Genomic DNA, 27,129 nt, shown 5'->3' on the forward strand with positions numbered 1-27,129 from the left:
TATATAATCCATTTTATATAAAAGGATTGGGGTTGGGTCCAAAGAGAACTGTGCATGGAAAGAAAAGAGCTGCTCGCATAAGAATTTGTGTGCTGCTGTAATTATGAACAGTTGCAGTTACCATGCTTCTCTACTTGTACAAAATTTTGATTTTCTTACACACATAATCTCTGCCTGGAATGTCCCTGTGTTGAGCTTAATACATGGGCAGCTAGCTCTTTTGCTTATCTAATTTAGGGGTCCTTTCGGCCTGTTGGGAACCCTAGAAAAAATTTCTATAACAATAACAATTTTTTATTTATACCCCGCCCATCTGGCTGGGTTAAACTGAATTCATAGATGCTGGAAATGGTGGTATTATATATGATCTTGCTGCTGTCCTTCCTTTTCAGTCCCGGTGTTCAGTGTAATGTAGGGAAAGTGCAACCCTGTAGAAAAACAGAAAACCATGCACCTGCCACATTGTTAATAACTTTTATCTCTCAATGTTGAGCTTCTAAGGCTACACAAATATATAATATACAGTTGTACCTTGTTTCGACTGGGATCTGTTCTGGAGCCCCAGCTGCTAGCCGAAACAGACGCAGGTCAAAGTGCCATGTCTGCGCATGTGCGCGGAGCAGTTTACACTTCTGCACATGCACGAGCGGCAAACCTGGAAGTAACCTGTCCCGGTACTTCTGGGTTTGCCATGGACGTTCGCCGGAGTGGACGCTAGACAAGGTGGATGTTCACGGAGGTATTCCTATACACACACACACACACACACACACACACACACACACGTGGTACCTCTGGTTAAGTACTTAATTCGTTCCGGAGGTCCGTTCTTAACCTGAAACTGTTCTTAACCTGAAGACCACTTTAGCTAATGGGCCTACTGCTGCTGCTACGCCGCCACTGCACGATTTCTGTTCTCATCCTGAAGCAAAGTTCTTAACCCGAGGTAATATTTCTGGGTTAGCAGAGTTGGTAACCTGAAGCGTATGTAACCTGAAGCGTATGTAACCCGAGGTACCACTGTATGTATATATATATATATATATATATATATATATATATATATATATTAAAAAAATCATCAACAACAGCTTAATTCTTATCAGAACAAAGTGTTTGTGTCTGGCCATAAGTGGAATAATAATATATTGTAAGCCAACTTGAGCATGGTTTTGACTTTGGAAAGGCCGTGTATAAATAAAATGATTGATTGATCGATTAAGGTTTTCTTTTGTCCGCATATTTTTTGCATAGGAACATTTTCTTTTAGACAGCTTGTTTTCATAAGTGCTGATATTGATTCTACAACCCCCAGTGTTTCCTAGGTATTTATCGGGGGGGTGGGGGCATTTGTTTGTTTGTTTTCATAAAATGTATACACTTGATTGTAAACAACAACAACAACACCTGCAGCGGTTTACAAATAGGTTTTAAGAATCAAGAAAAAATCACAACCATACTTTAAAAGTTAAAACACTGAAACTGATTAAAATTACCTCAACTTTCTTAGCATCTGGGTAGGTTTGTCTAAACGAGAGTGTTTTTACAAGGTGCCAAAAATAGTATAGTTGGAGGCCCCTTCTTGATCTCAATAGGCAGGGAGTTTCAAAGTGAAGATGCTGTCACACTAAACTAGTTCTTACAAATGCAGAATGGTTACTATGTGGTATAATCTTGTTATTGGAGCTAGGCTTTCAGGAATAATTTGATAGAGAAAAATGTTTATTATTGGATGAGTGATAATTAAACAAAAAAAGTCCTTTAAGCGCCCAATGTTGAAGGGGATGCAATATACCTCAGGGACTTTCCTACATCTTTGGTGACACTGTGGCAAGCTGTACTGCTTTTAGTCAGCAGTCTTCGAAGAAATAGGAGTAATTTGTAATATTATGTTAAACACAACTGCTTTGTTAGCCTTGCTAGGAATAATAGCTAAATCAATATAACAATAGCTAAATCTCATTGGGAGATGTTGATATTTTTGCTGGTAACTGCCTGCTTAGAAAGAACTAAATGTTTGCCCTCTGCACCAGGGCTATCAATAGATTCCTGGTATGCTCAGGTGTGGTCTACAGTTTTGGCTGATTGACCTGCCAGGTCAGGATAGCCAGAGGCAAGGTGAGTCCTTTATCCTTTACAAGACCCAACATCCACTCCTCTACCATATGAAAAGCAAGAGTCGATCAAGACAATCTCTTCAGATTCATGGAAACAACTAGAGACCTATTGGATTAGCTTTTAATAGGCATTATAAATCAGTTCTAAGTACAGTGGTACCTCAGGTTAAGTACTTAATTCATTCCGGAGGTCCGTACTTAACCTGAAACTGTTCTTAACCTGAAGCACCACTTTAGCTAATGGGACCTCCTACTGCTGCCACGCCGCCGGAGCCCGATTTCTGTTCTCATCCTGAAGCAAAGTTCTTAACCTGAAGCACTATTTCTGGAACAAAAAAATTTTTTTCCTTCCAGTAGCACCTTAAAGACCAACTAAGTTAGTTCTTGGTATGAGCTTTCGTGTGCATGCACACTTCTTCATACCAAGAACTAACTTAGTTGGTCTTTAAGGTGCTACTGGAAGGAAAAAAATTTTTTTGTTTTGACTATGGCAGACCAACACGGCTACCTATCTGTAACTGGCACTATTTCTGGGTTAGCGGAGTCTGTAACTTGAAGCGTATGTAACCTGAAGCGTATGTAACCTGAGGTACCACTGTAGTGATTCTGACTTTAAGCTGTTGTACCTTTCCCCCCGAGAAATGACAAACTAGCTGAAGATGTTGGTGTTTATTGTATTTCGAATTGCCTTTGCTACGTGTGATTAATGGAAAACAACACAAACTAGAGAGAATGAGCCATGGTTTGTTCATCTGTGAGACAAGCAATGGTTTGATAAACAATTATGGCTTAGCATTACATGGGAATCAGTCCACTGCTTCATTACTCCCAGTACTGGCTTTCCTCACATCATGCATAATTTTAGAAACCTCTCTCATTTCTCCTACTTTCTTACCTTTTCTCTAAACTTAAGAAGCCCCAAATGCAGCGCTAAGCCAAACAGATGCTGATTTGCTGCTTAGCTTAACCACAGTCAATGGCTTGGTATTGCACCTGAGCGCTGCACTGTGGGTGTCAAAACATAGTCTCCTAGCATGCGTCACGGTGAAAAGCGTGGCTTGTTCACTTGTACATATGGATTTTGCTTTTCTTTTCCTACACAGGTCGGAGAAACGTAACTGTGAGATGACCCTCAGTTTCAGCTACTAAACTATCTAGTATCTCATTTACCTTTGCAGGACTCCTTTCTCCCGTCTCTCTAAAATCTTTGTTACACGAGGCTGAAATGTGATGTACTGAAAATACAAAATCAATATGTGGTGTTATATTCACTTTAAAAGAAAAAAAATTATATTGATTCTGAGGTAATGGCAGCAGTTCATTTTGTAGGAATGCATGCCACCTCCTGCCTTAGGATTATTTCCACATTTATTACATCTGAGCTAGAGCACATGGATATAAAACTGTCTTGATGTTCTTTTATAACTGGGTACCAAAATTGTCCGTACTCAAAAATAAAAATAAAAATGGTCGGTATGCAACTCAGGTTTACTGACAGTATACCTAGTGAAATTAATCAGTTTCAGTAGGTTTACTCTGTATAAAAAATTAGGTGAATATCACCCATTGAACTGTGAATTATATGAATATCACCCATTGAACCCATTGAACTTTAGCATGTTTCCTTAAGGGCAAAAGTTTATTATTGTAGTTTCTCCCTTTATTATGCATAGATTCCTTCTCATGCTGTTCTTGAACACTATGTCATATGTGTTTCAATACCACCTTTGGTTTCAGGTAGTATTTTAAGGGTGTTTTTACACCTTTTGAAGGAAACAGCTTGCTATCCTGCTCAAAATCTGCCAGTGGAATCAAAACAGTAAAGACTAAACCTCACTTTTTGTGGACTGAATCATTTCAGGCTGCAGGTGGTAGGGGTGTTTGAATTCTCCCTGCCGCTGTACTAAAATAGTATGATCCAGCAAAAGATTTACCGCTCCATTCTGGCTAAATGCGTGCATGAGCTTTCATCCAGCCCAAAGTTTTGGTAAAAATACTGTCGTTAGCGATATTATAGCATGGCGCCTTGTTGTCAGATTTAGTTCTGTGTTAGTAATGGAGGCAACCAAACAACCTATTTGGCTCTCTGTGTACATATTTTTGTTTCTCTTGTGGGGGGAATCATTGTCCTTCAAATTAAGCGCTGTATATGAAACTTCTGCTAACATGCATTTATTTGTTTATATATTTATTTCAGTTGAATTTCATTTTCAGAAATTTACATTTTCTTCTTTTTCCCTTCCTAGGTGCTTTGGTTTCTTAGACCCCTTGCTTTAAGGAGTTGGAATCTTGTGGTTACTTCTGATTGCAAGAGATTGATTTAAATACAGGTTCTGGGAACTGTAAGGTAAGCTCCCATCCCCCCCTTTTTTAAAAGCAGATTGTCTTCTGTTTTGTCACAAATGTGCCTTTTAAATGGTGCCAACTTCTGAATTTACGGCTGCTTGTCACGTAACTTAGTTCACCGTGCCTGCTAAAGACTGATGCACATGAAGCTGTATCTGGGGTGACTTGCAACGATATACAAAGATGCACACTCTCTTGCTGTAGCTAATCTGCTCGCTAAACTGCTGCACCAATTGGTTTGTTGCGAGGCAACAATGCCTACCTTACTACTTTTATATCAGAGCAGTTTTTTCCATTAGTGTAACCATTTTTGGAGTGGCTCTAAAAGCGCTACTCATTCTGCTGTTAGTGGTGTGGGATTACAATATTGGTATTTAATCTGCTTCTGTAATTGAAAAAAAATATCAAGCCTTTTCTGAGATGTTGTTTTGGTAACCTCTCTTCTGCTCATTGCTTTGCAAACCTAAACATACCAAGTTTGGGGGCTCCCAGTAGTGATGTCAACCCTTCTTCAACTATGCTTTCACAGCAGGCTAGTAATCTTGCAAGAGTTCTGCAGCCTGGGGAGACATATCAGCTTGTTTCAGTTGTAAATCCGCAATCCCCCAATCTTGTGAAATTCACTGAAGTGTATTCCAGTACTTCGTACAAGTACTGCTTTACTGACATACGAGGGGAAGCAAATCCCCTCTTGTCCATGCCTTCGTTAATGGTCATAGTTTGTACTATGTATGAGCCCAGGTTATTTCTTCTTGCCCATTACTGTAAATTGACCTTGCTTTGAAATAGTAGGAAATGCCTGCTTTTGTCCACTTTTGTTCCTGGGGGACGGACGGACCTTATATTCCTTGTAATAATAAAAGAAACTTATTTGGCAGGATGCAAAAAGTGCTTTAAAAAAATCTTTAAGCAGTTTACATAAAAAGATATAATATTCTTTAAAAAAAAATTCTGAAAACAAAGAGACTTAAAATTAACCAGATACAGTGGTACCTCGGGTTAAGTACTTAATTCGTTCTGGAGGTCCGTACTTAATCTGAAACTGTTCTTAACCTGAAGCACCACTTTAGCTAATGGGGCCTCCTGCTGCTGCTGCACCGCTAGAGCACGATTTCTGTTCTCATCCTGAAGCAAAGTTCTTAACCTGAAGCACTATTTCTGGGTTAGCGGAGTCTGTAACCTGAAGCGTATGTAACCTGAAGCGTATGTAACCCGAGGTACCACTGTACAGATAAAAACCAACTGCCAGTGCTTGTACATTTTCTTCTTTTTCCACAATCTTGGTGTGGGCTTCTGAAACATATTCACGCTGCAAAGCATTTATAAATTGCAGCCCAGAAATAGTATAGTTATTCCAATAATATAAAGTAAAGGATAGTTATCTTCTTTTCTTTCCCCTTCCTGAAGCAGACATTAGTTTCCGATGCACTGCTAGAAATCTGAATTCTGTAGACAGGGTAGGAACAGGCGAGTACTGGAACTTAAAGCTGTGATGCAATTGTGTATTACCTCGGGGAAGTTATGTGAGATAGCTAGTAAGCTATCAGTGAAGCAGCAATTGCCCATGTAGTATTAAGAGGCTTGCGTACTGAACAATTGAATCGGTGAGGTTATTAAAAGCATATTTCAGGAAAGTCTCAATAGTGCGTCTCTTTCCTTTTAGCTTAGTAAGCAAAAAAAAAAAAAAAAAACACTTGAAAGAAAAAGGTGTTACAGGGAAGGCTTCTAACTTCTGCAAAGTGTCTGTTTTAACGTTCTCCCTCTTAAGTGGTTCAAAAAGAACATTTATTTGGTTGGGATTCCCATTATCTCTGTCCAGCTTTTCTTTTCTTAAAAAAAATGGTGTATAATATTGTGCAACAAAATGAGATGCTTTTATCAAAATTACCTTGTGGGAATCTAAATTGCTGCTTGAAAATCAAAGGTGAGATACAGTAAGGTTGCTAGGATGCCTTGATTCTGCGCAGTCGAGCATTAGGACTAGAACCAGATCTTGGGAACAGATATTAGAAACATGCCATTATTTGCAAATGTAACATGCTTTCACAAAAGCCAGAAAGAATAATGAGTGGAAAATAAGCTCTCAAGGGTTTCCCCCCTCAAGTTTGGTATGATTTTAGAGTGTGGGGGGGGGTTAAAAAATCCTTAATTTTTTCCCCCTTCCTTACTTTAAAAGCTTTTATGCTAATAAAAGATCCTTTGTTTTTGAGGAAAATAACTTTAAAAAGCTACCTTTCCCATATGTCTTCCAGTCCATCTGTGCTGCTAGCATAACAACCTCATTTTCTCACCTTCTTTCACAGGCATTTTGCCAAATTCTTCCCAAGTTTTATCTAGCACATGCACTAACCCTTAAAAAAAAAAAAAGAGCAGTCTCCCTAAAAGAGTGAACTCTATTTAACCATCAGTGCAATCCAGAAAATGACTGGTGTACTAAATCCCCGTTGAACACCATGAGATTTAAAGAGCTTAACTGTACATTGAAGCCCCACTGATCTCAAAGAGGCTTGAGCACATCTCTCCTTTTTCCTGAATTGTATTAAAGGGGCTAGAAGGAGCCGTGTGGGGTGTCCAACACTTCGACCTTTAGAAAATCGTCATTCCTAGTACTTCTATATCATCGAAGCAACTTACAGTCTACTTAGCTTCACTGTGTTCCTGCAACTGTTCCTCTGAGACTATGAACCAGAAACAATTATTGGGGAGTAAGCCAAAGAGCTTTCCTTTTTCAGCAGGAACTCAGTTATGGCACCTCTTTTTCTTTAAAAAAGAAGAAGAAGAAGAAAAGCACTGGTAAGCCCCATAGACTTTTTGTGAACCTGTCTAGAATCACGCTGCACAATAGCTATCAAACTGGTGCACCAACATCCCCACCAGCCAATCAGAGCTGTTGTAGTGTTTCCCTGGAGCAGGCATCCCCAAACTCAGCCCTCCAAATGTATGGGGACTACAGCTCCCATCATCCCTGACCACTGGTCCTGTTAGCTAGGGATGATGGGAGTTGTAGTCCCAAAACATCTGGAGGGCCGAGTTTGGGGATGCCTGCCCTGGAGGAAGAGGAGAGACAGTGGAGAGCTCCCCCAGCAAGATTTCCTGTCTCCTTCCTCTTTTCAGGAAAGAATGAAGGAAAATGCACACTTAGTACCATTCTGACCATCTCAGTAGAAATATGAATGACCCACATGTAGCCCCATTCCTGCTCCCTTTGAGATCTGATTCAACCAGTAAGTCTATAACAGTTTCCTGTTTTTGTCCAAAATAAGAAATGGTGGCTACTAACCTCTGAACAAGTCAGGATTGTAAACAGCTTGAGAGTTGGCTTTGGATAGTTTCTTGTGCTTCTTGGTTCGGATGAAATGGAAAGGATGGGTAATTAGAGATTCCCATATTGCATTCAGGTTCACGTCAAAGGAAGCAGCCAACAGGTTGTGTGCTCAGGCAAAGGCTCGTTCATCTCTCTGGTTATTACGTTGACACAGTGCTTGTCTAAACTGCTTAGAACGGTGGAGGCAAGGCACACTTCTGCATTCTTTTCACTAGGAAAGGCTAAATACCCTCTGAACAGTTTCCATCCTACTATAGATGTTTACAATCTCTGCTGCTTATGTTTAAACTTGCCTGACTGAGGGAATGATCATGTGCATAGATACGTAAGCCAGGCAGTGTGTGAGCCATTTAGTAAAGGTAAAGGGACCCCTGACCATTAGGTCCAGTCGCGGACGACTTTGGCCGAGAGAGCTGGCTTACAGCTTCCGGGTCATGTGGCCAGCATGACTAAGCCGCTTCTGGCGAACCAGAGCAGCGCAAGGAAACGCCGTTTACCTTCCCGCCGGAGCGGTACCTATTTATCTACTTGCACTTTGACGTGCTTTCAAACTGCTAGGTTGGCAGGAGCAGGGACCGAGCAACGGGAGCTCACCCCATCGCAGGGATTCGAACCGCCGACCTTCTGATCGGCAAGCCCTAGGCTCTGTGGTTTAACCCACAGTGCCACCCGCGTCCCACTGTGAGCCATATATTCAGTGCTTATACCTGCTTGTTTGACTGATGCAAGTATGCCTTCCAACTCTTATGATTCCCCAAAAGAGGAGGAGGTGTCATGTGAACCAAGTCTTAAATGGAGTGCCTGAGTCATCTGTTACGTTTTTATGGGAGAAGCTTCGGCTCAGTCTGCTGTGACTCGGAGACTATCCTTGGCTGGATCAATGTTGTGTGAACTAGCCCATAGATTATTTCATTTCCTTTATTTGAGCTGTCAAGCAACTGTTGTACACATTTGACAGGCTTTTTGAAGCTACTTCAAAAAAGACAGATCATCCTTTCATAGAAATACTCTGCAGTATCTCATCTAGTGTGCAGCCTGAAACGCCTGGTGAAAAATGATTTCAATTAAAGCTAATATATTTTAAGAAAACATTATTGATCAGTGTGTGCTTTTTACTGGAACACTGCCCCCTCCTTCTCCCCCCAACTGAAACTAAAGAGATTATCTCATGTCACTAGAAAATAAATTGTAATGTCAAAAAGAACATTGCTTTAAAGGTCAGAGTGCCCATGTGCTCTCTTTCCCAACAATGTTGAGATTTTCCCCAAACTATCAAAATAACTGTTACTACAAACAAAACAAATTGAGATTCTAAAAGTTAATAATAAAACATGAATTACTTTGAGGTAGCAGTGAGAACTATGCCTTCAGCTAGAAGGGATCAGAAATGAGATTTACTCTGTTCGTATTACTAAACAGTCTATTATTCCCATGAGCTATTTCAGAAACTTTTGGTCTTGTTTTGGGATTAGAAATAACTTATACATATTCAGCACCACACACCAGACACTTTTCTTACTGAGCTATTAATGGAATTTTTGTGGGAACAGTACTCTGTGACTTTCTGTACTCTTATATGTAAACACTGCATTGTGTGTTATGAAAACCTTCAAAGGAAAGCAAACATTTTTTTTCCACGGAAAGCAATTTTTATGAATATATGAAACTGCCTTATAGTCAGACTTGGTGAGGCAGTACTATCTCCCTTCAAGGCCTTGAGTTGAGATTCATTTCAGCCCTTTTACCTGAGCTTAAAAACATAAAGCAAGGATGTGTGAATTTGAGTGTGGAATTATTTGCATACCAAACATATATGCTGTACCACTGATTTTTAAATTACCAATTTTTCTGTGTATAAGACTAGGTTTCCCCCCTAAAAAATAATGTCCAAAATTTGGGGGCACCTTATACACAGATAGATCTCTCCCCTCCCATTTTCTTAAATTGGAGTCCCACAAAATAGGGGGCGTCTTATACATGGGGGCATATTATAGACAGAAAAATACGGTATATCCATATCCTGTTCTTGCATGAGGCTTTCCAGGGGTTGCCTATTGAGGAAACTGATCAGGTCTGCACCACCCAACTCTTAATTTCAGTAGTGTGGTAACACCAGGTCCTCCAAGGCCATTACTCAGCCCTAATGACTGCATGTTCCTTAGAACATGCAATGAAGATGTGCTTGCTTTTAGATGTAGCTCTTGACAGACAGACACCACGCACTTAGTGTTTTACATTACAGTGGTACCTCAGATTACATGCACTTCGGGTTACATACCCTTCAGGTTACAGACTCTGCTAACCCAGAAATAGTGCTTCAGGTTAAGAACTTTGCTTCAGGGTGAGAACAGAAATTGGGCTCCAGCGGCACGGCAGCAGCAGGAGGCCCCATTAGCGAAAGTGGTGCTTCAGGTTAAGAACAGTTTCAGGTTAAGAATAGACCTCCGGAACGAATTAAGTACTTAACCCGAGGTACCACTGTAGTTCACACTCCCAGACAAGGACAGACCCACAAAAAGCACATCGCAGTAGTCAAGCCTTGAGGTTACTAAGGCGTAAACCAATGTGGTTAGGCTGTTGCCAGTGGTTGAAGCCAGTGTGCCCTCTGGAAGTGGTAAAAAGCATTCCTGGCTTGGCCCTCTAGCATAGCTGTCAAGCGTCCCTTATTTGGCGGGACAGTCCCTTATCCCAGCGCCATGTCCCGCTGCTGTCCCTTATTGATGAGGCTTTGTTTGGCTGCTGGCTGGGCTTTCTGCCTTTGGCTCGGAGGGGCTCAGAAGCCGAACATACCTGTGCCTGGAAAATCCCTTATTTTGGCTGCTGATCCCTTATTTTTAAATCTGTAAGTTGACAGCTATGCCCTCTAGTGACAAAGATCTTTCAAAGAAACTCTGAGTGAATACATGCACCTTCAGAGGGAGGACCACTGTGACTCTGGAGTACCATCTCTTTAAATATACAGGCCATATCCAAGCAAGTCATACTTTGAGTGGACCCATTGAAATTAATAGACTTGATTGGTGTTCAGTGGGCCTAGTCTGAATATGACTTAGGATTGTATCCAGCTAAGTCTTTAGCTACTCCCTATCAACTCTCATCATTTGCCCCTTAATTTCTGCCATTTTGTAGTGCAGGCAGACCCTTTGGTCTAGCCTTTTTGAAATGTTGGTTTACATGGTTGCCTTTTGACAGCTTGTGCCATCCATCCCTTTGAATGCAAAATTCACACACATCCACCCACTTGGTGGTATAAGCATGAATGTACAATGTAAAAATCAGAATATTTTCTTCTGCAAAAACAGTTGCAATTTGCCAGCGGGAGATTTCTGTTGATGGGTCCATTTGGCCATAGCTTTTTGAGGTTGGGAACAGTTCTGACACATGATGATGCACCTCAAAAGCTTCCCTACAAACACAGCTGTTCCAGTATTTCCTGTCAACCTCCTTTGACCAGCAGTTCTTTGTAGGAGGGTTTAAAATGCTGCTTGAATCAGCTAAATCAGACTTGCACTATGAATGAACTTTGTTGCAAAGATAGACGTGACTGCGGAGACATGAATTATTGAAAGGTAAATTGTTTTTAGTCACTGTTTCTGTGTTCATGTAGTGTTTGAAGAGAGGAAGAGTTGAAGGCTACTGAGAGGACAGATTGTGTTCATAATGAATCTTGAATGGTTTTGCCTACCTTTGCTTTGAATTCAGAAATCTACCTTACCTTCCTTTGAGTGAAATTTCAACTTTTAGATGAAAAAATATATAGTGTGTTCTTAAGCTTTAGCAGCTACTTAAGAGACCTTGTTTTAAAAAAGGGAGGCATTGGCTGTTAAAGTCTGTGATGAACACCATTAAGTGCTGTGTACAGCTTCTTAAATCCTTTATACACAAATATTTTAATCTTTCTTAAGCCCTTTAGCACCTTCCTACACACACAGTCTCTTTATAATGGAAGAGGCAGATTTCCCTCCCCGTTTTTGGCAGCATTATTTATGTAGGAGGATCTTAGCGAGATTATAATCTTCCACTTCCCTAGTCATAAGCCTACTCAGAACTTCTTTTTACATTCCTACCAAGAGAAAATCTTCAAGAGCTAAATTTGAATATTGGAATTGCCTCTAATATCCAAAAATAAATGGTTGATTGGCTGTATATTTAATTTATCACTGTAGAACTGGCAAAGTGCATGTAGTTCGTGATGTTTATGTTTATAGCATTCTAAGATAAGACCTGTCTAGTTCTAATGCAGAATCAACATTTGAAGGAGCTAAAATGAAGGGTTTATGCTGCTGTAAAACTGTTGTCATCTTCATGGTTTTGGCTCTGTTTTGAGAGTAGTTGTGCAAGGTTCTAGGTTTTCAGTAGACTTAGAAGCCCACTATATATTCTTCTTGCTGTCTGTGGCAGAATAATTTAACACTGAATGGAAGAGTTGTCATCAGTTAAATGAGGCAAGAGTTAGTTGCTTTTTATGTAGAACCAAATGTACACCAAATCTGCTGCTGTGAGCGAATATTCTGTTATATTTCTGCCTCTGTTTCCATCAAATTACTTCCTTTTGCTAGCATCATGTGGCAGATCAGCTAGGTGCCTCCTTGATTTATCTGTTTCAGAAATAAATAGGAGTAACTCTGATGTATGTGTTTTCTTATGGCTGCCATCCAAATAAGGAGCTTGTAAAAGAATAATTTCATCTGAGCATTTTTGAGCTCTTTAAAAATTGGAGTCGGTAGTTCTTTAAAGGAGAAAAACTTGCTATATAGTTTTGCATGTGAGTTGCATTCTTTTTAATTCTTCATCTTCCTCATTTAGCAATTCATGCTAGTCTGCCCACCATCTTCTTTCTTCTTCCTGCACCCTCAAATCAAGTGCTGAAAATATAGAAGAAAATAATATAGTTTACCACACAATGTCCTTCATTGGCACCTTTTACCCACACTGCTATACTTGGGCTTGTAAAGGGTGCATTGTGGACTATGATTTTAGTGCAAAACTGCTTACAAAGTGGGGATTCTGGTCTGCAATCAGGGTAGTACTGCTTCAGAGTAGTCCCAGCAAGTGTGAAAACTTGAATAACATATTGGGGGGGCAGGTAAGCCCCATCCCACATAATTAATCTCAAGATGTGGCACACACACACCATTTGAATGGCAATGCCCATCAACTTTGAGGGGGGCGGCAGGCTCAAATATTTTATTCAGGGGAGTAGAAGGTATCTTAGCCCCTAGGAGTTGACTCCTGTAAATCCCAGTCTTACTTGGATGGCTGTCTCCATAGGGTGGTACCTGGAAGAGGATGCTCAGATTCTTGGATCCTCCAATGTGGGGTCAGTTTTATCCTCCATGCAGCTGAACGTCTACATAAAGCTGCTGAGTGGTGATCATTCAGGGATTTGGAGTGTGTTGTTATCAATATGCCGAGGACATGGAACTCAATTCCTCCTGTACTTCAGGAGGTGTGGCATAAGATCTATTAGACCAGTGTTAGGCTTCCATAATGAGAGCCAATAAACTGAAGCTCAATACAGATTAGACTGGGGCACTGTTTCTGTTTAGTTCAACCTCTTCTGAATGGAGTTGCAATCCCTCTAAAGGAGCAGGTGCACGGTTTGGGGGTATGTCTGACTGTATGTCTGCCTGTGGAGGCACAAGTGAACTTAGTGGTTGCAGAACGCCTCCTATCAGCTACAACCCTGCCTGGACAGGGAATGCCTAGTTTTTGTTGTCTACACTCTGGTAAACTCTAGGTTATATGGATATACAATTAGAAAAAAGACTATGGAACTTGGTTCCAATATACGATTATGGTGGTGAGACTTTTATATGCACAAAGATGGAAAGACTCATCATTCCCAACTATGGAGGATTGGTTGTTAAAATTAATGGACTTAGCTGAGAGGGTGAAATTGACATGTTTAATCAGAGGAAAGTCATTGCTAACATTTACTGAAGATTGGAAACCTCTCATAGACTTTTTGTGTGAAAAAGAAAATGAACTAATGACATTTGGGTTTGAGGACTGAAGATAATGTTGGTTTATAGAAAGTGGTTTTATTGGGTGTTATATTAAGAGTGGCTGAGTTGGATAATGTTTATATATCGAGGACAGGCAAAGAATCAGAAGTTCTTTATTTTCTTAACTTCTATGTTTTTTTCTCTTTCTCTTTCTTCCCTTCTCCCCTTTATCCCTTCTCTCTCTGTCCTTTTCTATTTCTCTATTTTTTATTTTTCTCTGTTTTTATTTAGATTAACATTCTAATTTCGATACAAAGATAATAATATTTGAATCCATTTTTCCTATAATAAAATATATATTTTTAACAAAATTAATCCGCATCCCTTCATCAAATTGCAATCTTGGAGCAGTTTCCAGTAAAATGATTGAAACAGAATATAGTAGTACATTGAAACCCTAATAAGGTCAAGTTAAACAATGTAAAACAATACCAAACACTTGATAAGAGCAGTTAATTATATGCAAATCTGTGTTCTCATCTGTGTGTTTTTAGCGATATGTTTCCTCCTTTTTTTGGCCATGTGCAAGCAGCTGCCTTGTTTGAAGTGTCCTTAAAAACAACATTTGTTAGTATTTCTTTAGCACTAAAAACCAGGCATGCTCCTTGGGGTCAGGGAACCATCAGGTTCTGTCAGATGATTCCAGAAGCTGATTTCTTACAGAGTGTTATACAGAACAGCATCTGGACATCATAAATTTCAGCCCTAGTTTTAGGCGGAATTCTTAATCTGTTCCACATCAATGCTCCAAGGCCTCATGTTTGCATTGTGTCTTGAAGCTCTGGTTCAGATCCCAAATCTGTACTTAACATCTCATGGGGCAAATCTCTGTCTCGGTTCCAGTTCCCCATCTCTAGCACAGAAATAACTTGTGCCCAGTCTCATAGGAAATCTTGCCTGCTTTTGAGCCTTGGGTAACAGGCTATAAATGTAAATTGATTTACCTACATTTAACACTGTGCTTGGCAACAAGCTGGGTAGCCTCTAGAGTAGTCAGAAGGAGAACAGTGGTACATCATGTTTTTCAGTAGTACTGAATAGTGACTCATGTTGTTGAGAGCCATCTAACATAAGGCAAATCTTCCAGTCAGTAGCTGGTATAAATAACTTGTGACAAAATAAGTCTAAAAAGCTCGCTTCCAAAATTCTCCTTTTTCAACCCAAACATTGTGTGGAAAGCTCTATGCTCCATCTGCTTTAAAAAGTCTTTCCCCCACTGCTTAATCATTCATATAAAAAGTTTGGGATAGCCAATCTTGTAAACTTGTTTTTAATTAAGAAAATAATTGCCTGAATGATTTTTGAAGGCTTAATAGCAATTGCCAATAACGTTGCTTTTAAGCTTTATTTAGTTGGAAATGAGATGTGTAACATCTTTATATAACATCTCAGGACTCCTATAGCTTGGTAACAAGGGAACTAAGAACGATATACTAAAATGCAGAGGTTGCTGATTAAATCAGTAATCTGGTCTGTTCTCTTTTAAGTGTTGAATTCTGTTATTTTGGCCAAATACTTGTATCTGCCAGATATCATGTAACAATTAGCCATGATAACCAAAGCGTTCTGGACCCTATTGTTCTAGGACCAGTCAGACTGCTGTCTTTTGGATCCTATTCAACTCAGTACATAACAGTTTAAAAGCATTAAGATCTGTTGGTCTACTCGTTCGCAATTTGAATATGGTTACTTTTAAATAACTGCAACAGCACAAAGTCTTTGGCTTTATAATGAGACATGTAGGCAGTAAATTCAAGGTTTGGGAGGAGTGCTACCACAATTTACCAGATGCAGAAATCCAACCATCGGCCTCCCCCCCCCCCCCGCCTCCTTCAATTCAAAACTGGTTTCCACAGTTGTCAGAAATTGAGGAAAAGACGAGATCTCCTCCTTCCATCTTGGTGAACTGTGATACCCAAGTGGGAGGTGTGGGTTTGTTGTCTCCTGGTGAAAGACAAACATTTCCAAGGAAGCTCTGCTTTTTGCACAGCAGGTGGCTGCCTCTTTTAGCTGAAAAGGTTTACTGAACGCTAATGTAAGGAAGGGATGGGGTGTTCTCCCCACAGGGGATGAGCACACAAAAGAATTCTGTGGTACTCAGTTGAAAGTTAAATGGTTATTGTACTATAATAGTTACTTAATGTGGGAGGTAGGAAATGTGCTGTTAGCTTCTGCGTGTACATACACACACAGCAACCATCAGTTAAAACTTTAATTGCCCAGTGACCTTTTTCTAATACCGGGGCTAACCAGGCTCCTAGACATTAATCCAGGTAACCAGGATTTGTGTTTAACTACACTCATTTTTTTGGCATTTTGACATCTGTTTGGGCTTCAGCTTGATGATTTTAGAGTAATGAATTCTTGGTACAGGATGCTAATTCAAATCTTAAGTGGTGTGTGTGTGTGTGTGTGTGTGTGTGTAACTGTCAGCCAGACTCTCTTAATCTTTTCTCCCATGCTCACTACAAGTCAATAACCCTAACAGATCAAACACCATTAACTGTAAAGCTGGAAGTTCATTCCAATCCTTCTAGCAGTGTAAAACCTGCATTAATCACTGTGATTGTGTCAACTGTATGATAGTGCCACACTTTCGTATCAAAACACGACAGCAGCTTTTACTTGAGAGCATCGGAGAGATGCAGAACTGAACTGAAGCAGCAGAGATGTCCCAACAGTTGCCACACCCCTCTTGCAAAGCTTTTAAAGACATGGTGGGGCAAGCTCACTCACAGAACTTTCTCATGTGCAAGCTTGTGTTCTGTCTGGTCTAGAGATGGGAAGGCCTGGAAAGAACCCGGAAAAATGGGGGGCAGGTTTTTCCCCCCATCTTTCTCCAAAGCCATTTTTTTCCAGAAAAAAGAGAGAAAAAAATAGTTTGATATAGTTTGAATATTCCACACACTCCCCCCCCCATTTTTCCAAGAAAAAAAACGGCTTTGGGGGGGAAACGGAAAAAAACCTGAGTCCCCCCCCCCATTTTTTCAAGGTCCCCCCCCCCCCGGCCTTCCCATCTCTAGTCTGGTCTCATCTACAGAGGAAGCACCTGGTTCTCAGTGACAACGCTGTGTCCTGCCCCTTTAACTTTAGCTCTGCTGCCACCTCCTCCTACTCAGCTGGTCAAAGTACTTCCCCCTCCACAATGAGGCTCTGCTCCCTGCAGGAGAAGTAGAAGGGAGAGTTGCAGATCTGCTTTCTCCCCTCCAACTTGTAGAGTTGCAAGGGGGAGAACCTGCATCCTTAGGTGCCAGCATTCACTTCTCCCCTCTGCCTTTTCTCCTTACTCCTCCTCTGGCTGGGGCTGCCAAACCGTGCCAGGTCCCAATGACAGGTAGTTTTAATATTTTATTATACTTTATTTGTCACATGTATATAGCTGGATGGTCTGTTAATCTCAGGGGTGTGGATTCCAGCCCCACGTTGGGCAGAAGATTTCTGCATTGCAGGGCGTTGGACTAGATCACCCTTGGGGTCCCTTCTGACTCTACAGATCTATGATTCTATGATCTTCAAGCCAGCAATCTTTTGTCATGAACTGGCAGGACAACATGGAGGAGGAAGAGGGGTGTAGCCGGGACTGGGACAGAGAAGTTGGTGTAGGAAGTACTTGTGGGGAGACGATGGATGATGAGGGGAAGGGGTTCAGTGCACAGGACCCAGAGCAGCAGGACCCATTACCAGAGCCATGTTCTGTCTCCACGAACATGGCGGCTCTGAGGCATAGGGAGCAACAGGCTGGGCACTCTAGGAGGCTGAAGCAGGCTACTAATGCTGAACTCACTAGTAGTTGACCAGGTGGGGCTCAGTAGCTCTGGGAGAAGGTGTGTGATTCTTCAGCTGGAGTAGGCTTAGAGCAGGTGAGGGTCACATGCCTCATCAAGCCCAGGTGCTGCAATCAGCATGAAAAGTATAAAAGGACAACAGAGCTGTACTGCCCATGTTGATGGGCCTCAGCATGGCAGTTGCAGTATTTCTGTAGGACTATACTTCACTTTGGACATGTGGATTGACCCTGGACTGAGGACTTGACATACTGACTTTGCTGCCAGGTAGGCCAGGGGTTCAGGACATCTTTCCTTCAGGGAGCTCTTCGTCCCCTTTTATCCTCACAGCAACCTTGTGAGGCAGGTTGGACTGAAAGACTATGATTTGTCCAGCGTCACTTCCTAACCTCTGCCACAGACTGGCATGATCTGCAGCAGGTCTGCTTGTCTCCCTCCTAAAACCATACCTGAAACCAAGGAGACTGGTTTTTAGGGTGTGGGGATGGGGAATCTTTGTTCTTGTAGTTTTAGATGGGGAACCTTTTTAGTATAGCTATGTGAAAGGAGGCTTGGGTTATGGATGATCATAGGCAATCGTATTTATTGCTTTTTACGTGCAAGTCACCTAAAGGCTTTGCATGGGTAATGTACAAATTCAGGAAACGACGACAAGAACAATTATATCTTTCATTTTATGGTGAAAAACAAAACTCCCTTGTCCTTATCCCCACCCCACCCTCAATTTATTGAGTTTCTAGCCATGCACAGTTGGGTGGTTTGTTTAGGCTCAGTTTAGTATATTAAAAATGGAGTCTTCATGCAGCCCTGATAGAGGAAGATTTGTTGACTTTACTGAGACTTGCTCTGGTAAAGCACTTTGACAAATCGGGCTGTGAGAAAGCCAATACAGTTGTCTGCATGCCAGGAGTTGTTTGGGTTTGACAGGCTTAGAGGAGGCAAATCTCATTTGATTCTGCAAAAGCCATGCAAGTGTGCCCGTTCTGGTGTGTATACTGTTGCAGTGACAAAGGAAGTTGCGCAGTCTGGATCAAGGATGGCCAGGAGCTATTCTGTATTCCTAGGGGTTACTCTGGGCTCCAGGCAGCCTTCCAGGGATCAGACTGTATTTTACTGCACAAACCAACCTCATAAGTTCAAGTCCCGTAACGAAGGTAACAAACGACTTGCCATTCTACAGCACATGCATTCAGACATTCCCTATAAAGATATACTTGTACATACTAAATGTATGGACATTTTCTTTCTTTCCAAGTTAAACTAAGAATGATTTTTTCAAGCCAGTAGAATTTGGTATATCCACTGAATATCACAGTAAGATTGGTTTGGGGTTGAATCTGGCTGGCTAAGTCACAGATAGTGGCAGCCTTGATGATGTAATCAATGATTCAGTTATTTGACAGCATCCCAACTCAATTCTTCTTTTTATATGCTGTTGATATGAGCATGTAACAATCTGCAGGTTTTGTTGGAATTGATCAATTTTACTACAAATTAATAAAATATCCTCTTTTTAAAGATCTAGCTAGCACGCAAGAAGTTATCCCTGTACTTGATTAGTGGAAGGTGTGACTTTACCAAAACAGTGATTTTGTTTACATGGGCACTTTGTGTAGTTATTACACATGATTAGCTGTGCAAATAACTTTGTCATTACATTGCAGGAACAATATAATGCTTCTTTGAACTTCCAGATTGGGCCAAATAAGTGTTCTACATTTGGTAGCATTTTGAAAATAAACATTTCTAATTTTGACTTCCTGGGCACCAGGGGGGCTTTAATGGGGTTTTTTTTTGGTAGGGTGAGGCTCCCCCACCATTGAGTAGAACATTTAAAACCATCATAGCAACAAGAGGTCGTAAGAACTTTTTTCTTAAAATTCTGTAAGACAAACTGAGATGTTCCCCCACATTATTAGAATTACCTGTACTTAAAAATGAAAACTAAAACTGTAATGCTTAAGGGATTTATGACAAAATCCATATATATATATGGTTCATGAGCATTCACCCAAACTACTCCCAGTCATTGTAGATATTATATATCTTGCAGAGGCAGTATAAATACCTCTGCTAGTGCTGGGAGACACTTGATCCTGATCACTGAAGTCTTTACTGGTATGCTGTCAACAGCAATTCAAATCAAGGCAAAGGAGAGTGACAGCTGAGACCCCTACAGAAGAAATGTAGAGAAATGTGCTTGGTAACTACCTAAGGCAGGTTTGTTCAATGTCTTGATTATCTATCTGGAGCTTGACTGTGTTTTGGTAGTTTTCAGAGAGGCTAGGTGTACGCTATGCAAGCTTTGCTTATTTTAACTGAGGGGTAAATGTGTTACGGTTTGTCATTATTCAGTGCTGTCAATATACATAGGCATTTACAAATTATAAAAGGAAAAGGAAAATAGGAAGGGAATAATAACACTATAGGGTTGCATGCATGCTAGTGGTCTTTGTTGTGGTTTCATTTTTGTATTATTTTACGGTAAGCAGCTTCGAGCATTTTTAACGAAAAGCAGTTCAGGAACATATATATTATTAATCTCTCTCTCTATAGAGTGTTCCTATATTAAAACATTTCCCCTCAATTAGTCTAAAACATTTATTTATGCATAACTGTTCAAGACTGTCCCTGTTTTTGCGGGAGCATCTTTTTATAGATTAATACTTTTCTGTTAAAAAAACCCGACTTAAGGACAAACAGAGGATTGGATTCAAATGTTGCACAAGGAGAAGGCTACGTGCACAAATATATTTTCTGCCTCCTGAAAAGCAACTCTAGGGTTAAGAGGGCTTTACATTGATGATGGGGCTTCATTGGGTGGGTGGTACTCTAAATTGACCAGAAGTATCTTGAGAGGCTTTGCAAAGGGGGGAGATGAAGTGGGGAAGATCTTTGCATGAGCGGCCTTTTATTTTCCTAACCTTTGGGGTCCAATTCATTAAGTATGCGAAGTCTTGAGGAGAGGAAAGGTATGGAAAAATGCTGCCCTCTGGGATGAGAACACATGATGTCTTCAGAACTACGTAAAGCCAGTCAGGTATTTAGTTTACACATTCAGATAAAGAAAATGGAAGTATTGCCTATGATTCTGTGAAGGGAAAATAGGATACGGCCTTCGTAGCTATGTCCCTGCTATTATGAAACGAGAAGGTATCTTGGACTGGGCTTATTTTGTTCTCTGTGAATTGCATAGCAAGGAAAACGGGGCTCAATCAGGGGGAGATTTTTGTCAAGTCATTTTAATTTTTGAAAACTTTTCATGCTTTAAAGAGGCAAAGCATGCGCTCTTACAAATAGGGTGCTGACAGACAAGTACATAAAACAAGCTGGTTGTGTTTTGAAAAGAAGAATAAGTTTGCCAGGAAATTTGCTGTCTTGAGTTCAGCCTTTGGGCTTTTGTGTCTAAAAGCAACAGCAAGCCTGTGTGTTATGTATTCTCTTGCATTTTGTGCTCTCTCCTACGCTGCTTGGACTCCAGCAGCCACAAGATCAGGCTTCATAGCTAGATGCCTGCAGCGGAAAGCTTGCACACCTGTTGGGCTGCCTGTGCAACTCCAGCAGGGAGCCTTGCTATTCTGAATTTAAGCACCTTCAGCTTTGGGAAGGGAGGATGAAATGAGATCTGATCTAGAGGAACTGTAGAGAGGATGATCCTGGTTCTAATTTTACATCTTCGGAAGGGTTGTTTATTTGCTGCTGTCACTAGAATGGAGGTGGAGGAGGGGGGTGGGAATTAGATGGCAGTCATACATTTCATATTGGAGGAGTTGTGTTTTAAGATCTTGATGATGTTCAAGAGATTCGCTAGCAGATACTTCATATGTTAAGAATAGATTAAACTCATGGGAGCAGTGTGTGTGTGTGTGTGTGTGTGTGTGTGTGTCTGTCTGTCTGTCTGCGTGTGGTGTTATAGCCTTGTGAGACTTATTAGCAATTGCATCTACCTGAGACTTGAGATCTACCAGGCTGCTTCCAGCTGATTAAAATTATCTGTGAAGAAAATAGTCTGGACATCTTCCCCACTAAATTTTCATGAAGCCATTGTTTGATGAGCCTGGTTTGTTTCATATAATCAAAATGGGAACAAACCCAGTACTAAGCCAAAAGTGCAGATGGTATGCATTTGGGGAGGGGGTGTGGTTCATGGAAAAGGGCTTCAAGTTAGCAGATGTCAAATATCTGCAATGATTCTCGCCTTTAGAATGGCACCGATGGAGAACATAAACGCAGCATGCACTTTTTATAAAGACTGAAGAAAAGAACTTACTTGTCAAGCATCCTCCCAACTCCACCCCCGCTGTAACTAAATGGGAAAATCTCTTCCTTTTGAAGTCCTACAACTGAGTATCATGTTGATAATTGATTGATGTAAAAGAAATTGGCTCTTTCATATCCTTCATCTTTTAGCCCAAGCTTTGAGCTCTGTCTTTGTAACATGCATGTTGTACTGATGAAGCTGTTTCTGTCTCCAGCTTTGTTCCATCTGGCAAAAAAATCAGTTTTTACAATATGTGCTTTGGGGGGAAAAAAAGAAAAACAGAAATCAATACCCCATTTGATAGAGACTGAGAATATAATGTGGGCTAATGCCAAAGGATATGTGGCAAGTGAGGCCTAAATTTGCTTTAATTTAGTCCCCCCTTCTTTTGCCTTGGTAACTCAACCAACTGATTAATTTTGTCCTATTGCTTGGAAGCACATCTTGGTTTTAATAGGAGGGGATGGGTTTTTGGAAGGTATTTTTGAAGACTGATGGGCATCAAAGGCTCAGGCTAGCAAAATGCTGTGAGAAATCACTTTTAATCATTTTAAATTTTTAGAGGGGAAACATAAAAATCTTTCTGCAATCATGGTGACATGGCTGACTCAGTTGATCTAGAATCGGAGGTAGTGATTACACTTGTGTGGTAGTTGATTCTGTAGCATGTAAAAGTGCAGCCTCATACTTGTCCCAGTGTATTTCATGCTTTTAATAACACCATTGTCATAACCTTTGCCTGCAAGAAAATATCCATAAGACTGTGTATTAGAGGTTATGTTTGTAGGGCAAGGGCGTAATGTGCCAGTTTTTATAAAGGGCGCATACATGTGGCTATAAAATGTTTTTCTCACTCAGGCCATGAGATGAGGGACCTGCCTCTGAAGACAGTTCAGAAATTTCAGCTGGTGCAGAATGTGGCAGTCAGGCTGCTCACTGGGGCAAGACAATTTGAGCATATTATACCGATCTTGGCCCAACTTCACTGGTTGCCAGTTTCCAGGCCCAATGCAAAGCGCTGGTTTTGACCTATACAGTGGTACCTTGGGTTAAGAACTGAATTCGTTCTGGAGGTCCGTTCTTAACCTGAAACTGTTCTTAACCTGAAGCACCACTTTAGCTAATGGGGCCTCCCGCTGCTGCTGCACCACCGGAGCACAATTTCTGTTCTCATCCTGAAGCAAAGTTCTTAACCCGAGGTACTATTTCTGGGTTAGCGGAGTCTGTAACCTGAAGCGTATGTAACCCGAAGTACCACTGTAAAGCCTTAAACAGATCAGGACTACAGTACTTCATGGAAACCCTCTTCCCATATGAACAGACCTGTGACCATCACCTGAGGCCCTTCTTTGTGTACCCCCTCCTCCACAAGAGGTCTGTAGGGAAGCAACATGGAAATGGGCCCTTCTGTGGTAGCTCCCTATTTGTGGAATGCTCTCTCCGGGGAGTCTTCATTACATATCTTTTGGAGCCACCAGGCGAAAACGTTATACTATAACCAGGCCTTCGGCTGATTAAGCATTTTGTGGCCTTGTGTGGGAAGGAGGTTATTGGATTGTTTTGTTTTGTATTTTGTTATCTTTTTTGTGTGTGTTTTTTTGGGTGAACCACCTTATGATCTTTGGTTGAATGGTGACATACAAATCAAATAAACAAATAAATTGTTTGCTCTTCATTTGTTACTATGAGATAAAAATAGGAATTTCTGCAGGTGCGTTCCCTCCATAGCTGTTGCCATATGAATGCATTTATTACAATATCTGAAGCAGAGTACAAAACATCTGAATGGGGTGACCTTCTGAATGAGGCCATTTCCATAGTGCTCTTGTTCTGTTCCTGTGGCCAACAGAATATACTTGATCGTCAGAAGAAATAGCTTAGGCTATGTACACATCAGCAGCTTAAAATACAGCAAGGTTATTCCTACCTCCTGTGTTTCAAGTCACATTTGGAAGATGCCTTGAGTGAAAACACGTCAAACAGCAGTATTTCTCAAGGCACCACAAGATAGATATGGATTGTAACTAGCATCGTGTGTGCACAGCTTTAAGCACCAGCAATGGGAGTGCACTGGAGCCAGAATAAACGGTAATGTGTACACAGCTTTAAAGAACCGTAAAAAAAAAAGTGTTCCCCCTGTGATAACTTATTCTTGATGAGCCATCTAAGATATCTGACCTTGGAGCTATGAGAAGCATGAGTGCTGGTCCATCTTAGTAGGCCTCTTTGTTTAGGTCATTTTCTTGCTGCTGTTCAGCCAATGACTATCATCTATATACAGTGGTACCTCAGGTTAAGTACTTAATTCGTTCCGGAGGTCCGTTCTTAACCTGAAACTATTCTTAACCTGAAGCACCACTTTAGCTAATGGGGCCTCCCGCTGCTGCCACACCACCGGAGCACGATTTCTGTTCTCATCCTGAAGCAAAGTTCTTAATCTGAGGTAGTATTTCTGGGTTAGCGGAGTCTGTAACCTGAAGTGTATGTAACCCGAGGTACCACTGTATATCCAAAACCTTGCTCAGGAAAGGGAAATTGGTAACTGGCCAGTAGTTAGTTAGGTTTTCTGAATCCAGGGAAAAATATTTATTTATTTATTTATTTATTTATTTATTTATTCCCCAGCCACTCTGAGTGGCTTCCAACACAATAGTAAAATAAAGTAATGCATCAAACATTAAAAGTTTCCCTAAACAGTGGGTGGTTTTGCCACTGCCTCCTTCAAACAGGCAGGGACTACCCTCTCTCGTAAAGAGGCATTGATCACCTCCTTGGTCCAGCCAGCTGTTCCCTCCCTGCTGGTTTTTATCAGCCAAGAGGGGCAAGGGTCTAGAGCACAAGTGGTTGCCCTGACCAATCCGAGCACCTTGTGCACATCTTCCTAAAGCAGCTTGCACAGGATTAAAAACAAGACAGTATGACAGTAATATTGCACAACAGTAAAACAATCGCACGGCAAGGCAGATAAAATTCCAGCCTTTAAATTTCAATAAATGCTTACAAAACCAAGACCTGGGCAAATGAAGTCTTCATGTGGAACCAGGAAAAGAAAGGATAGCACCAGCCAGGCTTTGCACAACTGGGAAGGCAAGTGTTCCAAACGGCAGACCTAGAGGAGGACACATAGTAGTGGTTGGGTGCAAGTATACCGAAGAAGGATGCCAGAAATGCCGGAATGATCAGTTCTAGTCATAGCTGTCAACCGTCCCTTATTTGGCGGGAAAGTCCGTTATCCCAGCGCTGTGTCCCGCTGCTGTCCCTTATTGATGATGTCCCTTAAATTTCCTGGGTTTCAAAGGAAGCAGCTCCTCTCCCTCCCTCCCTGCCGGCCAGGGAGGAGGGAGGCTCCAACTGTGTTGCTTGGCTGCGTTGCTCACCCAATAAGGAGTCTAAGAACGACTGGGGGGTGGAGCTTGCATGCCTTGTGCCGATCAAATTGGCAGCGTTGCCTGGGGACTTGCCTTTGCGGAGAGGTGACGGTGGTTTCCCTTGCTACATCCCCTTTGCCGGGTTGCTGTGCTGTGGGAACCACCGCTTGAGGCTTCTTTTGGCTGTTGGCTGGGCTTTCTGCCTTTGGCTCGGAGGGGCTCAGAAGTTGAACATACCTGTGCTCAGAAAATCCCTTATTTTGGTTGCTGATCCCTTATTTTCGAGGCTGCTAGTCCCTTATTTTCAAATCTGTAAGTTGACAGCTATGGTTCTAGTGCTTTATTAAGAAAGGTATAGACCTCCAGCAAAGCAGTCTGCCAGCTCTCCGTGGGACATGGGATGGACACCATGGCAAGCAGATAGCTTGTCCGCACCCAAGCAAATGTGAATACATTCTTTATACACAAAGCAGCGTACACCACTTAGGACTTCCCATTACTTCACCTGCCCAGTTGAGGGTACAGGTGGCAAATACCCAAGGCGTACAGGTAGTTCCTCTTTCTGGGCTCGGAGCCCAGCACTCCAAGCCCACAGATAAGGATAACATCAAAGCATGCTAATTAGCATATATCAAAGCAAGTGAATATAAACATATATGAGCTCATTGCTACAAGAGGTACCAGTTAATTGTGGGGTTATCTTGACTACCAAGATGGCGTTAGCAAAGGTTCCAGAACAGTTTAACTTTGGTTCAGCACAGTAAATCTTTCCCGTTGCCATCTGCCGGGCTTTTAGTGATGGCAGTGGGATGATATTTACCTCCTCCCACATGACTATACCTTCTGTGTAACCAGGCTGCCAGCCATTTAGTGTCCTGAGGTTGGGTACAGGCTCTGCTGGACACATGCACTCTACTTCCCTCCACTGTGAGAACCTGACAAGTATTACAGTTCTTTTTACTGCACTTTGATGTGAAGAATTCACCTTGGAATAGGTGAAAACTTTACCAAGAAGAGAATGAATAACAAATGTGGTAAAGGTCATCCTTGTTTAGTACCCTATGGTGGTTGAGGTGAAATTAGTGTGAACCAAGGAAGAATTGGCAGTTTCAATATGGCGTAGATGAATTTGTTGCCCATTTGATTGTGTTGTAGCACTTTTAATAACATCACCATTCCAGGCAATCGAATACCTTGAATATGTCTATAGTGACCACAACACCAAGGGGTGGTTTTTATGTGTATCATAAAAAGGTAAAGGTAAAGGTACCCCTGCCTGTACGGGCCAGTCTTGCCAGACTCTAGGGTTGTGCGCTCATCTCACTCTATAGGCCGGGAGCCAGCGCTGTCCGCAGACACTTCCGGGTCATGTGGCCAGCATGACAAGCTGCATCTGGCGAGCCAGCGCAGCACACGGAACGCCGTTTACCTTCCCGCTGGTAAGCGGTCCCTATTTATCTACTTGCACCCTGGGGTGCTTTCGAACTGCTAGGTTGGCAGGCGCTGGGACCGAACGATGGGAGCGCACCCCGCTGCGGGGATTCAAACTGCCGACCATGCGATCGGCAAGTCCTAGGCGCTGAGGTTTTACCCACAGCCTCACCTGCGTCCCCCATGTGTAGCATAATGGATGACATTTAGTGTGGAACTTTCCTCTTTTAACTGTCGTGAGGGGAGTAAATGAGAGAGCTCACAACTTTGTCTTTGAGGCCAAGTAATCTCCCAGTAGGCTTTTACTTTACTTTACTTTACTCTACTATTTTCTTTTCTTTTTTCCCCCTTGAAGTTAAATTCCTGTCCTCACATTGGCCGTGTGGTTCTTTGATTAGAATGTTGTTGGGCTGCTGTTTAAAAGGCCTGCATCTTGCAGCAGTTTCTAGAACATGAAAGGAAAACAGACTACTGGGTACTGCTGTGCA

The 27,129-nt window shown here is 41.6% G+C and overlaps 1 protein-coding gene and 2 long non-coding RNA genes across 7 annotated transcripts in view; 1 reads left to right on the forward strand and 2 right to left on the reverse strand.

The window, feature by feature from the left end:
• The window catches only part of KLHL29 (kelch like family member 29), a 408,337-nt gene that overhangs the window by 52,510 nt on the left and 328,698 nt on the right, over window positions 1-27,129 (forward strand). For both annotated transcript variants that reach the window (XM_083607226.1, XM_083607227.1), the window contains exon 2: window positions 4,364-4,464. The gene's annotated coding sequence lies outside the window, so the exon portion shown is untranslated. The remainder of the gene's footprint in view (window positions 1-4,363; window positions 4,465-27,129) is intronic.
• LOC310759885 lies at window positions 353-6,503 on the reverse strand. Of its 2 annotated transcripts, none has more exons than XR_014546610.1 (3): window positions 6,352-6,503; window positions 3,288-3,352; window positions 353-428 (listed from the first exon to the last, which is right to left on the reverse strand). It is a non-coding gene; the product is annotated as an uncharacterized lncRNA (long non-coding RNA). The 2 variants fall into 2 exon arrangements; XR_014546611.1 differs by lacking the exon at window positions 6,352-6,503 and adding an exon at window positions 4,937-5,271.
• On the reverse strand, window positions 11,119-24,342 carry LOC310759854. 3 transcript variants are annotated; one of them, XR_014546575.1, is made up of 4 exons: window positions 24,021-24,342; window positions 21,852-22,098; window positions 19,650-19,754; window positions 11,119-12,653 (listed from the first exon to the last, which is right to left on the reverse strand). It is a non-coding gene; the product is annotated as an uncharacterized lncRNA (long non-coding RNA). The 3 variants fall into 3 exon arrangements; XR_014546576.1 differs by having other exon boundaries at window positions 21,852-22,581; XR_014546577.1 differs by lacking the exon at window positions 24,021-24,342 and having other exon boundaries at window positions 21,852-23,093.

This window comes from Podarcis filfolensis (assembly GCF_964270895.1).
Source record: "Podarcis filfolensis genome assembly, chromosome: 3".
Classification (NCBI taxonomy): Eukaryota; Metazoa; Chordata; class Lepidosauria; order Squamata; family Lacertidae; genus Podarcis; species Podarcis filfolensis.